The following is a 15,698-nucleotide window of genomic DNA, read 5'->3' as shown; positions in this document are numbered from 1 at the left end:
GCCCCTCTTCCTTTTGCCTTCCACTTTCCCCAGCATAGTTGTCTTCTCTAGGCTTTCCTGTCTCCTCATGATGTGGCCAAAGTACTTCAACTTTGTCTCTAGTATCTTTCCCTCCAGTGAGCAGTCGGGCTTTATTTCCTGGAGGATGGACTGGTTGGATCTTCTCGCAGTCCAAGGCACTCTCAGCACTTTCCTCCAACACCACAGATCAAAAGCATCGATCTTCCTTCGCTCAGCCTTCCCTAAGGTCCAGCTCTCACATCCGTAGGTGACTACAGGGAATACCATGGCTTTGACTAGGCGGATCTTTGTTGCCAGTCTGATGTCTCTACTCTTCACTATTTTATCGAAACTGGACATTGCTCTCCTCCCAAGAAGTAAGCGTCTTCTGATTTCCTGGCTACAGTCTGCATCTGCAGTAATCTTTGCACCTAGAAATACAAAGTCTGTCACGGCCTCCACGGTTTCTCCCTCTATTTTCCAGTTGTCAATCATTCTTGTTGCCATAATCTTGGTTTTTTTGATGTTTAGCTGCAACCCGGCTTTTGCGCTTTCTTCTTTCACCTTGATTAGAAGGCTCCTCAGCTCCTCCTCGCTTTCGGCCATCAGAGTGGTGTCATCTGCATATCTGAGGTTGTTAATGTTTCTTCCAGCAATTTTCACCCCAGCTTTGCATTCATCCAGCCCCGCACATCGCACGATGTGTTCTGCATACAAGTTAAAAAGGTTGGGTGAGAGGATGCAGCCTTGCCGTACGCCTTTCCCAATCTTGAACCAGTCTGTTGTTCCGTGGTCAGTTCTTACTGTTGCTACTTGGTCCTTGTACAGATTCCTCAGGAGAGAGACAAGGTGGCTTGGGATGCCCATCCCACCAAGAACTCGCCACAATTTATTATGATCCACACAGTCAATGGCTTTAGAATAGTCAATGAAGCAGAAGTAGATGTTTTTCTGAAACTCCCTGCTTTTCTCCATTATCCAGCAGATATTGGCAATCTGGTCTCTCGTTCCTCTGCCTTTTCTAAACCCAGCTTGAACATCTGGCAACTCTCGCTCCATGTATTGCTGGAGTCTTCCTTGCAGGATCTTGAGCATTACCTTACTGGCATGAGAAATAAGGGCCACTGTATGGAAGTTTGAGCAGTCTTTCGCATTTCCCTTTTTTGGTATGGGGATATAAGTTGATTTTTTCCAGTCTGATGGCCATTCTTGTGTTTTCCATATTTGCTGGCAAATGGCATGCATCACCTTGACAGCATCATCTTTTAAGATTTTAAACAGTTCAGCTGGGATCCCGTCGTCTCCTGCTGCCTTGTTGTTAGCAATGCTTCTTAAGGCCCATTCAACCTCACTCCTCAGGATGTCTGGTTCTAATTCATTCACCACACCATCATAACTATCCTCAATATTATTATCCTTCCTATACAGATCTTCTGTATAGTCTCGCCACCTTCTCTTGATCTCTTCAGCTTCTGTTAGGTCCCTGCCGTCTTTGTTTCTTATCATACCAATTTTTGCCTGGAATTTACCTCCAATGTTTCTAATTTTCTGGAAGAGGTCTCTTGTCCTTCCTATTCTGTTGTCTTCTTCCACTTCCATGCATTGCTTATTTAAAAATAGTTCCTTATATCTTCTGGCTAACCTCTGGAATTGCGCATTTAACTGGGCATATCTCCCCTTATCACTGTTTCCTTTTGCTTTCCTCCTTTCTTGGGCTACTTCCAGTGTCTCAGCAGAAAACCATTTTGCCTTCTTGGTTTTCTTTTTCTTTGGAATGTACTTTGTTGCCGTCTCCTGAACAATGTCGCGGACTTCTGTCCATAGTTCTTCTGGGACTCTGTTTACTAAATCTAGTCCTTCAAATCTGTTCTTCACTTCCACTGTATATTCGCTAGGAATGTTAGTGAGATCATATCTAACTGGTCTGTGTATTTTCCCTGATCTCTTTAGTTTTATTCTAAATTGGGCAATAAGAAGTTCGTGATCTGAGCTACAGTCAGCCCCAGGTCTTGTTTTCACCGACTGGATGGATGTCCGCCACCTTTGGCTGCAAAGGATGTAGTCAATCTGATTTCGGTGTTGACCATCTGGTGAGGTCCATGTATAAAGCTGTCTTTTAGGTTGTTGGAAGAGAGTATTCATTATACACAGCGAGTTTTCCTGGCAAAATTCTATCAGCCTGCGTCCCGCTTCATTTTGTTCTCCCAGACCATGCTTGCCTGTGATCCCTGTTGTCATTTGACTTCCCACCTTGGCATTCCGGTCTCCTGTAATGAAAATAATGTCTCTTTTTGGTGTATTATCCAGTAGGTCCTGCAGATCCTCATAGAACTGATCTACTTCTGCTTCTTCAGCAGCTGTGGTTGGGGCGTATATTTGGATCACTGTAATGTTGAAAGGCTTTCCTTGCACTCGAATTGAGATCATTCTGTCATTTTTTGGGTTGTATCCAAGCACCGCTTTAGCGAATTTCTTATTAATTATGAAGGCTACTCCATTTCTTCGATGTTCCTCTTGTCTGCAGTAGTAGATCTGGTGGTCATCTGATGTGAAGTGGCCCATGGCCCATTCCAGTCCATTTCAGTTCGCTGACCCCCAGAATGTCTATCTATAGTCTTGACATCTCACCAATAACAACATCCAATTTGCCCTGGCTCATAGATCTTACGTTCCAGGTTCCTATGGTGTGTTGATCTTTAGAGCATCGGATTCGTCGTTCACCTCCAGTACCGTCGGCCGCTAGCCTTCCTTTCGGCTTTGAGCTAGCTGCGTCATCACATCTGGGGCTAGTTGAACTTATCCTCTGCTCCTCCCCAGTAGCATTTTGGCCATCTTCCGACCTGGGAGTCCCATCTTCCAATGGCATATCGACATATCTCTGGTTGTACTGGTCCATTTAGTTTTCTTGGCAAGGATACTGGAGTGGTTTGCCATTGCTTTCCCCAGGGATCATGCTTGGTCTGACCTCTCTGCCACAACCGTCCCATCTTGGGTGGCCCTTCACGGTTTCGCTCATGACATCATTGAGGTGCTCAAGCTCCAGCGCCCCGACAAGGCGGTGATCCTTTGCTGGAGATCCTTTGCTGGGTGCATAGTATTGGTTCCAAATATGAGTTTGGGTTAGAACAATATTTCCTGAAGAGCTCGACCACCAACCATTCACTTCACTTCCTGTTAATGCAGAAGCCCATGGAACCAATGTGTCCCATTGGACAAAGATCTCAAAAAATATTTTTCATGTGCTGTTCAGTTCCAGCACCATTAATGTTTCATGAGCCACATAATGGGGATAATTGCATCACTTTAATGATACAGACTCTGTAATTATTTATTTCCAAATGTAGCTAAAGTCTGATTTATATGTAACATGGGTGGTAGGTAAAAAACACTTTGAGAGTGTATTCCCAGTACACTCTCATGGCATTTAATGATGCTTTTCCAAATGTGTTGATCTGGTGTCAAGACAATGTCTGGGCTGGGCCCAGGAGAGACCCATTCTGAACAATAGAGTTGCAATTATGTGGAATACCTGCAATGGATAAGAGGCAGCCTGAGAAGTTCAACTCACTGGAGTTCCCTCATCTTCTCTCCCTTAGAGTTCAGCACTCTCCCAGGCCTGACTTAAACCTTGATTCTTCATCCTGGTCTCTCATATCGCTAGAGCAGAAATGTGTCTCATGAGAAAGTGGAAACCATAAGAGCAGCATCTGTTCATGTCCTGCAGAGCTGTAGAAAAGCTATTTGGAGAAAGAGGAGGATTGAGAAGTTACTGCTGTCAATCAGCAGAGGATCAGGAAAAATAGGACCTCTGGATCAGTGCTCAACCTATAGGTCCCCATACGTTTTGGCCTTCAACTGTCAGAAATCCTAAACTGACTGAGATTTCTGGAAGTGGTAGACCAAAACACCTGGGGACCTAAGGGTTGAGAATCATGGCTATACTATCTGGCTAGGAGAGGCTGCAAGTTGTCATGCTCTAAAGTAACATTTCCAAACACTACTTCTAAACACTTCTCAGTGGATGCCCCTAGACTGCGGACTTTGTGGCTGCCATAAAGATCTTATTAGGAGCTTTAAGAGCCCCCTCTTTGCTGTCTTTCTGTCAACAAGATTTTCTTTTTGGTTCTGGCTTCTGAGGACTGACATTTTCAAAGGAAGGTATTTTAAAATTGGGATGTACTATTTTAAGTGTGAACATTTTTTAATTATATGCTTTAAACTGTTTTCCATGCTAATAGTTTAATTCCATTTTACTGTTGATATTTGTTTTTCTAAACTATGGGTATTTGGTTTAATTTGTAAGCTTCCATGAGTCCCAAGTTTCAGAAAAAGGTGGGGTAAGATGATGATGGTGATGATTATTCTCTACAGCATGTCTAGCCAAGTACCAGGCTTGCAGATTGCGAATAAGCCAAATGGATGTGGTAACTTAAACATGACAAAACACATATGGACAAGGGCTTTGCATGTAGCTCACCTCACATGTAACTCAGATATCTCACTAACCATTGGCTCCTTTCCCCCAAAGGACTCCAAGTTCACTTTGTTATTGTCAAAATGTTCTGGCAGCTTTGCCTCTTCGGCGCTCAGAGGAGTGGAGTGACTCAACTCAGTGCTTTATGAGGGAAGAATTTAGAATAGGGGCCATGGTAATTCTTTTTTTTATTTGTTAACAACTTATTATCAATCTTGTGGGTGTCTAGAGGGATCTAAGGGGCTGCAAATATAACCTCAGGGGCTGCATGAAGACCTTACCCTACAGGATCATCGGTTGTTGTGTGCCTTCAAGTCATTTTTGACTTATGGTGACCTTAAGGTGACCATATTATGGAGCTTTCTTGGTAAGATTTATTCAGAAGAGTTATGCAATTGTCTTCTTCTGAGTCTGGTAGAATGTGACTTGCCCAAGGTCATCCACTATGTTTTCATAGTTAAGTGGGGATTTGAATCCTGCTCTCCAGAGTCACAGTCCAGTGCTCAAACCACTACACCATGCTGGCTTCCCGTGGGATCCTTACCATTATTTCTAAAGGGCAAAATCTAGACAGAGCTCCCTGAAATGGCTCATTTTCACTTCAGTGAGGCTGATGCAGGAAAATATGTCATTATGTTATCTTGAAATATTTCATCTGTCTGCTAATTGTTTTTGTATGTAATTTTTGTATACAAAATTTCCTCATCTACCATATGTACTCATATGTAAGTCAACCTCATGCATAAATCGAGGGTAGGTTTTGGGGCCAGATTTATGGCGGGTCATTCTGCACAGAGGGAAAATCTCCCTGCCAACTCATGAGGTCAGCCACTCCTGGTTGCCACTGCCATCTCCCTGCCCAGACTTTCAAAAAATCCATAGGTGGTAATGCAGCAGAGATAGTAGAAGGAGTTGGTGTTTTAAGGTTCTCTCTGGATGGATTAAGCTCACCTTTTGCCACTCTATTCAGAAAAGGGAATGGTTTCTTTTCTTTTCTTTTAAATAGTTATAGTATAGTGCTCACATTGACTGATGAATAAGTCAATCCAGGATATTTGGTTTGATATTTTGACTAAAAGTCCTAGACTTGAGTATATAAGATACTAGCTTATGTATCCAGCATTGTTTGGGTATGCATTTACTAAAGCTTCTCAGTACAGATTAAATCAGGTTTTCTCTCTCTCTCCATGCATAAAAAATATGCTGCTCTAAATATAGGATTCTATTAAGAACTGAATTATTATTGTTATTGTTATTATTATTATTATTATTATTATTATTAATAATAATAATAATAATAATCACATTGAGGAAAAACAACAGGAAAAACTCAGCTATTATCAGGACCTCAAAATCGAACTGCAAAGGCTCTGGCATAAACCAGTACAGGTGGTCCCAGTGGTCATCAGCACACTGGGTGCCGTGCCAAAAGATCTCAGCTGACATTTGGAAACAATAAACATTGAAAAAATCATGATCTGTCAACTGCAAAAGGCCACCTTACTTGGATCTGAGTGCATCGTTCGAAAATACATCACACAGTCCTAGACGCTTGGGAAGTGTTCGACTTGTGATTTTGTGATACGAAATCCTGCATATATAGCTCATTTGCTGTGACATACTGTGTTTTTGTGTCAGTAAAATAATGATAATCCTTTATTTATAACCCACCCTATCTCACCAAAGGGGACTCAGGGCAGTTTCCATACAAAAAAGTGGCAAACATTCAGTGCCATTAATGAAAACACACAAACCAAATCAAACCAATAATAGAACAGCATCAATATAACTTATAATAACTAACCAAAGTAATTAAATTTAAACAATATAAAATAATTGATAAAAACATAATAAAATCTAGTCTAGTACATTTATATCATAATAAAAATCTGCTAAAGTTCATTAAAATTTACCCAACTTTTACTCATCTTAAGGTCTTCTTTCTCCCATCTCCAGCTCATTTCCATTGTTGCCTGTCTCTTTGACATGGTCTCTTTTACAACATCACAGTTGCAATGCTCTGCCCCCCCCCCCTCAAAGCGATTCCTAGAATGTCTCCTGGCTGACGCTCCATCTCTCTTCCATTTGTCATCTCTACCTCTGAGGTGGCCTTTCTATCTATATACTTCCTCTTGTGGTTGCATTTGAGTACAGCATATATTCATATTTATCACATTTGGTTTTGGGGCCCTAACCCAGAAAGGGTGATTTTTTTGTTGTTCAACCCCCACTGTATTTTAAGCTGTATAATGTAGGATATGTGTACTTTGGTCCAGACACATTAAACTATGTCAGAATCTTGTGGAACATAGAAACATACACATTTGTTCCACAAAGACTACGCAGAAGAGTAGAGTTTTCAGGAGGAGAGGTGATGGACTAAAATTCCCAGAATCTTCCAACAGCCTTGAAAGCTGCAAAATATGAGACTACAATCAAAAATAAACTTTTCCATGTTCTGAGAGTGACTTGAAATGTGTTACAAATCTACTATAACAGGGAGCTTATGGAGTCCCAAACATCTAGGGGTTGCCTTACCTGGAACTAAAAATGTCTGAAAAGTGTGTATGAAAAAAGATAAGTCAGTCCTATGGTGATTCTGGTTTTGTTCCTGGTATGAACTGGATTTAGGTTAATCTCTCTCTCTCTCCCCCCCCCCCCCCCCAATTAATGTCAACATCTAATGAGATTTATAGCTGGTGACCGGCTGGTGTATCTCTTATGAATTCTACCACACCCGATGAAACTAAAATCAGCAATTACTGGCTGTGTTGTATCTTGCTCCTGAGACTTCATGGCATCTGCAATGTGAAGGTCTAATAGAACAGCATATACCAAGAACATTGAATTTACAATGTAATATATGGGCACATTCTCAAGTGCCAGTGATATATTTTCAGTGTGTCCATGTTGTACTTGTAAAAAAAATCAGATGGATGCCAAACTGCTCAGAATTGATTTCCACCCCCTGCTCTCCAATTTCCCTGCTTCTGCTCCACACAGGAGGAATCATGGCAGAACTGCAGTGCTTAGTAAAGGTCGGTATGGCTTCTTACCTCCAGGCAACAAAAGGAAATATGAACTGCAATACAACTTTAAGAGAACTATTATTAACAAAATAGATATGACACAGCAAGTGTGCTAAAAGTATTACAAGACTACATTGATGCTAGTTATTCCATGCCAATCCTACTAGCTCGGGTTGGGAACAGCAACCTATTGGAGAAGAGAATACTTTGTCATGCATCCTGCCCTGAGCCTCTTTCTTTCTGATGTTCCATCATCAGTGCTGAAAGATTACAACTTCCAACTAAATAATCCGAGAACTAGGATGTGATATGATGGTTTTAGTGACAATATTTTTTTTCGTGTCAGGAGCGACTTGAGAAACCACAAGTTGCTTCTAGTATGAGAGAATTTGCCATCTGCAAGGACGTTGCTCAAGGAATGCCTGGATGTTCTGATGTTTTACCATCCTTGTGGTAAGAGTAGAGTTTTCAGGAGGAGAGGTGATGGACTAAAATTCCCAGAATCTTCCAGCAGCCTTGAAAGCTGCAAAATATGAGACTACATTCAAAAATAAACTTTTCCATGTTCTGAGAGTGACTTGAAATGTGTTACAAATCTACTATAACAGGGAGCTTATGGAGTCCCAAACATCTAGGGGTTGCCTTACCTGGAACTAAAAATGTCTGAAAAGTGTGTATGAAAAAAGATAAGTCAGTCCTATGGTGATTCTGGTTTTGTTCCTGGTATGAACTGGATTTAGGTTAATCTCTCTCTCTCTCTTTCTCTCCCCCCCCCCCCCCCCAATTAATGTCAACATCTAATGAGATTTATAGCTGGTGACCGGCTGGTGTATCTCTTATGAATTCTACCACACCCGATGAAACTAAAATCAGCAATTACTGGCTGTGTTGTATCTTGCTCCTGAGACTTCATGGCATCTGCAATGTGAAGGTCTAATAGAACAGCATATACCAAGAACATTGAATTTACAATGTAATATATGGGCACATTCTCAAGTGCCAGTGATATATTTTCAGTGTGTCCATGTTGTACTTGTAAAAAAAATCAGATGGATGCCAAATTGCTCAGAATTGATTTCCACCCCCTGCTCTCCAGTTTCCCTGCTTCTGCTCCACACAGGAGGAATCCTGGCAGAACTGCAGTGCTTAGTAAAGGTCGGTATGGCTTCTTACCTCCAGGCAACAAAAGGAAATATGAACTGCAATACAACTTTAAGAGAACTATTATTAACAAAATAGATATGACACAGCAAGTGTGCTAAAAGTATTACAAGACTACATTGATGCTAGTTATTCCATGCCAATCCTACTAGCTTGGTTTGGGAACAGCAACCTATTGGAGAAGAGAATACTTTGTCATGCATCCTGCCCTGAGCCTCTTTCTTTCTGATGTTCCATCATCAGTGCTGAAAGATTACAACTTCCAACTAAATAATCCGAGAACTAGGATGTGATATGATGGTTTTAGTGACAATATTTTTTTTCGTGTCAGGAGCGACTTGAGAAACCACAAGTTGCTTCTAGTATGAGAGAATTTGCCATCTGCAAGGATGTTGCTCAAGGAATGCCTGGATGTTCTGATGTTTTACCATCCTTGTGGGAGGCTTCTCTCATGTCCCTGCACGGGGAGCTGGAGCTGACAGGGAGCTCGTCTGCACTCTCCTTGGATTTGAACCTCCATCCTGTCAGTCTTCAGTCCTGCCAGCGCAAGGGTTTAACCTACTGCACCATTGGGGGCTCCAATGACAAGAATATATCTTCATTTATGCACAATTTCTAATCCAGTGGTTCTCAGTTGGTAAACTGGCTGGGATTTTTGGGAGTTGTAGGCCAAAACACTTGGGGACCCACAGGTTGAGAAACACTGTTCTAATCTCATATATGGGAGAGATTGTATAGATAGCATACAATAATCTCTTCTTAAATGGATTTTTGGGTTTTGTATTCGTTACCATCACAATCCAATATTTCTGTCAAAGTACAAAAAGTATCAAAGGAATGCATAAATCCAATGAGCTTTTAAACAAATCCTTTCTTGTTTTGGTTAGTGGAGATATCTATTCAAGAATATGCATATTTACATGGAAATATTTATTTAACAATCAAGTCCATGTGCAACTCCATGACTTTTAGCCAAGCTAATGAAAATGTGCATTCTTTCCCAATAATAAAACATTCCTGTTCTGTTTCTTAAACCAGACTTGGCTATTAGAATACTCTTGGAATGATCTTCATTTCTTAACAGTTTTTGTTCCCAAAGCGTTTTTACCATACAAAATCTAATGTATCCAGGAAACAGTTAAATCAAACATCATCACAGAACTGGAATGTTGTGGATTGGCTAAAATAAGCAACTGGACATTCACAGCAGAACTGCATTCCTTCTGCTCATGAACTGAGGCACACTAGCACATAAAATAAGCTGGGGCTTACATATTCTTTGCGTATGGTGTTTTTATGAGTTAGAAAAGAAATTAAAAGTTAATGATTCACTTATATGCATACAATAGATAAAAAGTGCTATGGGCTGCTTGATGGATCAGAAGTTCGCTGGCAGAACTGTATCAAGGGCATGCCCTAGGCGAGGATAGCAAAGACTCTCTGCCTTCTCTTCTAAAGAGAAAACAATCCCAGTACAAGCAGTTCCTAAATTATAAACATCCAACTTAAAACCATTCATAGATAAGAACAGGGGTGAAACAACAGGATATGAGAGAAATCCACCCCTAGGAAGAAATATTCAGTCCTGAAAGAGTTACCAAGAGAAAACGGTGTCTCCACTGAAGCTTTCTCGCCAATCCTTGTTTCCACAACAAGCCCATTTTTTCAAAATCCAATTATCACAGGGACAGAAAGTGAGGCGAAATCTTCTGAACAGGGCACAGGCAGCAAAACAAACACTGGAGGGATGTTCACACTTTCCTATGCTATGCAAAGCTAAAGAATATACTTTTTTGCTGGAGTCACATTTACAAAATATATCTATTTTGTCTTACAAGTTGAACTTAATAACAAACCTACAAACATATCTTGTTCATAACCTGGAGACTGCCTGTAGGCTTCTGTTCCATTTATTCACAGTTTCTACATTTCTGTGAAAATAATCAAGAGTCTTGTAGTGGCTGAAAAGCTAAGAAATGTTAGTCTCTTTGTCTTCTGCATGCAGTCCAATCTTTCTCTGGTGTTGAATAAGGAAATACTGGGTGCATCTTCGCTGTTGAATTAATGCAGTTTAACTTGAACTGTCCTGATTTAATTATATTGAATTGTGAGATTTGTAGTTTGGTGAGGCACCAGCATGTTTTGGCAGAGAAGGCCAATGACCTTGCAGAATTCCATAGCATAGAACCATGGTAATTAAAGTGGTGTCAAACCGCATTAGTGGTGCAGTGTGAATGCACCCATTGTTGCCATGATGAAGCTAGAGCCTGAAATAATGGGTTTAGAAACTGGGAAATTATTGTTCAGGTGAGTGGGCTTAATAACAAAAGACCCTCACCATAAATGTACAGCAGAGTAACTTATCAGCAGCATGACCCTGCACCAGTAGCCCAAAGTGATAAAAAGAACAAAAACACACAGACCAGTGTTGTCTCTTCCACAGAAGGCTTTTCTTTGTAGTAAAATAATATGGTTACACTATTTACAAAAATAAAGTTTCCATAACACAAGTAAACAAATACAGAGTAGCTTTACACAGTTTTTTTAAAATAGAGCTGTTATCTCAGATTTTTCTAATACATTGAAATGTGAAATTCACTTGAGATTCAACTTAGTTGAATTCTGTCCAGCGAATTGAGCAAGCTGCAATTTATTAAGGGGCTGGAGGAGCTTAGGGATTTAAAATAAAGATTTAGCAGCACCCTCACCAAAGTGTAACATCCGGATTTGTTTTAAAGACAACCAAAGCATGGAAGCAATCAAAGTCTCTTGTGAAGATATTTTCTTAAAAAGCAATCCAGATCTGCTTTTTACAGTATAGAGACAACACTCCATCAATATTCCCATTTTTAAAAAGTGACCAAAAATATAAAGGAAACTATAAGATAGGAAATCTCCTTCCCAGCTCAATGGCTTTTGTCTCAGTAGAGATGCATATTTCTTTGAGCTCGTAGCCTTCCTATGTCAGCCCAAATAAAATGTTTAAAATCAACCAAAACAACATAGCACACATGTTGGCTATTCAGCAGTGCTGATATTAAAATGATTAATCAAGCTGTTTCAAACACAAATGCAGCTGCTCAGTGTCTAGGAACACTGATGGGAAAATATTCTGCCAGGGACAAGAGGTGGTTCCTTCCCAATACTCTAGCTAAATTCAAAGGAAGTTTTCACTGCATGATCCCAGATGAGTAGAGGAAGGAAATGAGTCACAAATAGCCTGAATTCAAACGGAAATCCATACCAACTACAATTCTCTATGGGTGCAGAACAACTCTTGATACCTTTACAGCGCAAACTGTTGTATGTCAGTGCTTAGCACCATGGGAATCAATTAGCACAAAATTTTCTGGGAGAAGTAGAAGTAACTTTGGCTGAGATGATGTATCCATAGGGTTTGAAGGTAGGGAAAACTATGCCCTGTGGAAAAGAATAAGAGTCTTCTGAGTAAAGGATACAGGAAACAAGACAGCTGAGGAAGTATGACTTAAGAAAGAGAATCTATGTAGAAAGTTGTATGAAAAAAAGAGCAGATTCAAGACATTTTATAGCCTGAAGAAATATCCACGCTGGTGCCAGGAGGGCCTTCACACAAGTAAAACTTGTGCGCCAGTTATAACCATAGCTTGAGAAACTGGACTTGGCCACAGTGGCCATGCTTTGGTTGTATCCCATTTAGACTACTGTAATGGGCTCTATGTGGGATTGCCCCTGAAAATTGTCCGGAGACTTCAATTAATTCAGAGATCCACAGCCAGGTTATTGACAGCGCTGCCAATATGTTTCCGGGCCTGATTCAAGGTGCTAGTTTTGACATTTAAAGCCCTGAATGGTTCAGGCTCTACTTACCTATCTGACCATGTCTCGTCATATCAGAATGTTAAGATCTTCCAGAGGGAGCCTTCTCTCATTGCCGCCACCATCGTAAATGGCCACCCCAGCTCTTTGGAACTCTCACCCCAATGTGTTTAAAATAGCCCCCTCCCTGACATCTTAAAGCAGCTAAAGACCTTCCTGTCCACACAAGCTTTTAATGAAGATAATTAATTTGGAAGGACAGGAAGGCTAACTTTCAGTGAGTTGTGCTAAAGTACTACCTGTATCAACAAGTTTCCTGCAACAACTGTATTTGTTAAATGTTTTTTAAAAAGGGGTTGTTGTGATGTTCCAGAAGCATTCTCTCCTGACTTTTTGCCTTCATTTATGGAGATTGTGAGGTATGTTGGAAACTAAGTAAGTAAGGTTTACATATATGTGGAATGGGGTGGGTGGGGAAAAGAACTCTTGTCTGCTTGAGATACCTGTGAATGTTGCAATTTGCCATCTTGATTAGCATTAATACCTTGCAGTTTCAAGGCCTGGTTGGTAGCTGCCTGGAGGAATCCTTTGTTGGGAGGTGTTAGCTGGCCTTGATTGATTCATGTCTGGAATTCCCCTGCTTTTTGAGTCTTGCTCTTTATTTACTGTTCTGATTTTTGAGTTTTTAAATACTGGTAGCAGATTTCGTTCATTTTCATGGTTTTCTCCTTTCTGTTGAAATTGTCCACATGCTTCTCTGTGTAGTCTGACATGGTAGTTGTTAGAGTGGTCCAGCATTTCCGTGTTCTCAAATAATATGCTGTGTTCTCAAATAATATGCTGGTTCATCAGGTGCTCTGCTGTGGCTGACTTCTTTGATTGAGTTAGACTGCAGTGCCTTTCATGTTTCTCGATTCATGTTTGGGTGCTACTTTTGGTGGTCCCTATGTAGACTTTTGTTCACAGCTGCATTAAAAAATGTTTATACCTTAATGTAGAGTTGGTTTTTATAGGTTATTGTTATATGTATGCTGACTTGTATTGTTTTTAAAATGTTGCGAGCCGCTTTGGGTCCCATTTAGAGAGAAAAGTGGGACACAAATAAAGATGTATTATTATCATTATTATTATTATTATTATTATTATTATTATTTCATATACAATAGTTGACATAATTGGCTCCTAAACATTACTTCAGCCCTTCCATCTTCCATCACAGAAGATGCCAGCAGGCTTACTGGGGGGATGCATGATAAGCCATGTGGCAGGCCTGTTTCCATCTTTCCAGAGTGGAAATGGCTTGAGGGTCCAAGATGGGTAGCTTGGGTGTTCTTGCTCTCTCCTGAAGTTGCCTCATTCTGCATTAATAATGGGATCTGTCCTTCCTGCAAAACAAGGAACCATTGCAAGTAATAAATATGAAGATAAGGACTATATAAAAATTGGCCAATTAGAGTTAACCAAGCTTGTTGAGATTAATAGAACACTTAAAGAGGTTAAATAAGATTGTGCTGAATTGCTTGGTTTGGCAAACTGAATGAAAATGTGTGTCTTTTTGTTGTTGTTGGAGATGGCTTAGTGGGCAGATATTTTTAAAGATATATATGTGTGTCTGTGTGTGTGTGTGTATGTATGTGTGTGTGTATATTAAATATCTTATATTATATATTTTATATAATATAAATAATGTGTGTGTGTATGTATGTGTGTGTGTATATTATATCTATATCTATATAATCTTCTGTTTCACAGTGTCCTTTTTTAAGCTGCCCTGACAAGCAATTTTGGCGTCATTGGGATGTATACCTTCACCCTCCAGCAATGTAGAGCTTAATTATATTTTTCAGAAGAGATAATGATGGTATTCAAGCACAAATCATCCTTTTCCTCCATTTCCCCCTTAGGCTATACTTGGTGGTTTCTAATGTTAAGAGCAATGCTAGTTATCAAACAATTATCCGCCCAAATACCTCTCCACTACACATCACATGTGAACAGAGGCACATTACTTTGCCAGAGTAATAGACACTCACATCTATATGCCATATTAAATTTTGGTCATTGCTGGATGCTACTGATATAAGGATCAAGAAACAAAGAAGAGATCCACTTTAATAATTATCTAGGCATTCATATTGATTTATTATGAGGGGAAAATGTAAAAATCACATCAGATTAATACTTTTTTACCATCAACTAAAAAGCCTCAAAATAGTCAGAAAGTTTGAAGTTCTTATTATTTGTTTATTGGATTTATACCTTGTCCTTCTTCCAGAATTGCAGAACTGTTCAGAACTCTGGCTGTCACGTAAGCTTTTAACCTATACTTCAGCTGGATGTTCAGTCAGTTTTTAAAGTAAGTTTATTTGAAAATTTGCCAGGATGAACTGCAGTGGTGTGTAGACATGCTTCTCTAATGTAATAATATGGTGAATCAAATGTTCATCTGTAAATCTGCATTTCTGACATCATAGAATTCACATTACTGTTTTGGTAGCTGCTAGGGTTTGGTTCCAGGACCCTGTTGAAAAGGTATGTAGGAAACAGAGAGGGAAGGAAGGGAAGAAAGGGAGAAAGAAAGGTAGGTAGGAAAAGGATAAGAAATTCATAAAGTGTGGCTTAGTGGTTTGAACCTTAGGCTCCTTCTACACTGCTTGTAAAATCCACATTATCTGCTTTGAACTGGATTATATGGCAGTGTACACTCCTGTGACGGTCCTCCAGCTGCGCTCCTTCTTGGATTTGGAAGACCTGAAGATGGTAGTGCATGTGCTGGTAACCTCAAGGTTGAACTTCTGCACCTAGCTCTACATTGGGCTACATTTGTACCAAGTTCGGGAACTCCAAGTAGTTCAAAATATGGTAGCCAGACTGGTTATGAGAACATCCAGGAATGAGAATATTACACCAATCCTAAAGTCACTCCACTGGCTGCCAATTAATTTCTGGGCAAAGTACAAGGTGTTTGTTTTGAGCTTTAAAGCCCTACATAGTTTGGGTCCAAGTCACTTACAGGATCACCTTCTCCTGTACAATCTTCCATGAACACTTAATTCTTCTGGGAGGCAGTTACTCCAACCAGCCAAAACCCGAGTGGCAACCATCACTCAGAGGACCTTTTCATTGGCCACCCCAAGACCGTGGAATGACCTGCCAGTAGAGCTCAGACAGCTGTTGGAATTTAAGATACATGGCATTGAATGGTTGCCATTTTTTGTTTTTCAAAGCTGCCCTGA

This window comes from Anolis sagrei, chromosome 5 (genome assembly GCF_037176765.1).
Source record: "Anolis sagrei isolate rAnoSag1 chromosome 5, rAnoSag1.mat, whole genome shotgun sequence".
In the NCBI taxonomy this organism is placed as follows: Eukaryota; Metazoa; Chordata; class Lepidosauria; order Squamata; family Dactyloidae; genus Anolis; species Anolis sagrei.
Note: the sequence above shows the minus strand (reverse complement) of the source record.